This window comes from Myotis davidii, unplaced genomic scaffold (assembly GCF_000327345.1).
Source record: "Myotis davidii unplaced genomic scaffold, ASM32734v1 scaffold1103, whole genome shotgun sequence".
Classification (NCBI taxonomy): domain Eukaryota; kingdom Metazoa; phylum Chordata; class Mammalia; order Chiroptera; family Vespertilionidae; genus Myotis; species Myotis davidii.
The window spans coordinates 92,058-92,615 of NW_006294065.1; positions in this window are offsets into that span (position 1 = coordinate 92,058).

The window sequence follows — 558 nt, forward strand, 5'->3', positions numbered from 1 at the left end:
CTCATACTGTTAAAAGAACAGAAACACAATCTTTTCCCTCTGAGGACCAAGTTTTCTGGCCTCACAGGAAATATAATGTTCTGTTTTAAAGAGAAGTAGCTCAGAGTGATTCCAAAAGTCAGGGGCCCTACACCTGGGCTGGTACCCTGCCTCCTCACCCCTCACTCCTTCCTCACCCTTCCCTTCCTCACCCCTCCCCACCTCTCCCTCCCCAAACCTCTTCCCTTCTCCCCACGCAGGAGGGGACCATAGCACAGCCCTCTCTCCCCCTCCAGCTATGACCTACATCCCCTTCCATTAAAGGTCCCTTCCTGGCCGGCTGGTGTGGCTCAGTGATTGAACATCGACCTAGGAACCAGGAGGTCACGGGGGTCAGGGCACAGGTCCGGGTTGTGGGCTCCACCCCCAGTGTGGGGCGTGCAGGAGGCGGTCGATCTGTGATTCTCTCATCATGGATGTTTCTCTCTCTCTCCCTCTCCGACATCCATAAAAATATACCTTTTCTAAAATGTCCCTTCCCAGGAAGACGGGAGGGCGTACCACCCAGAGGCCCGCCCC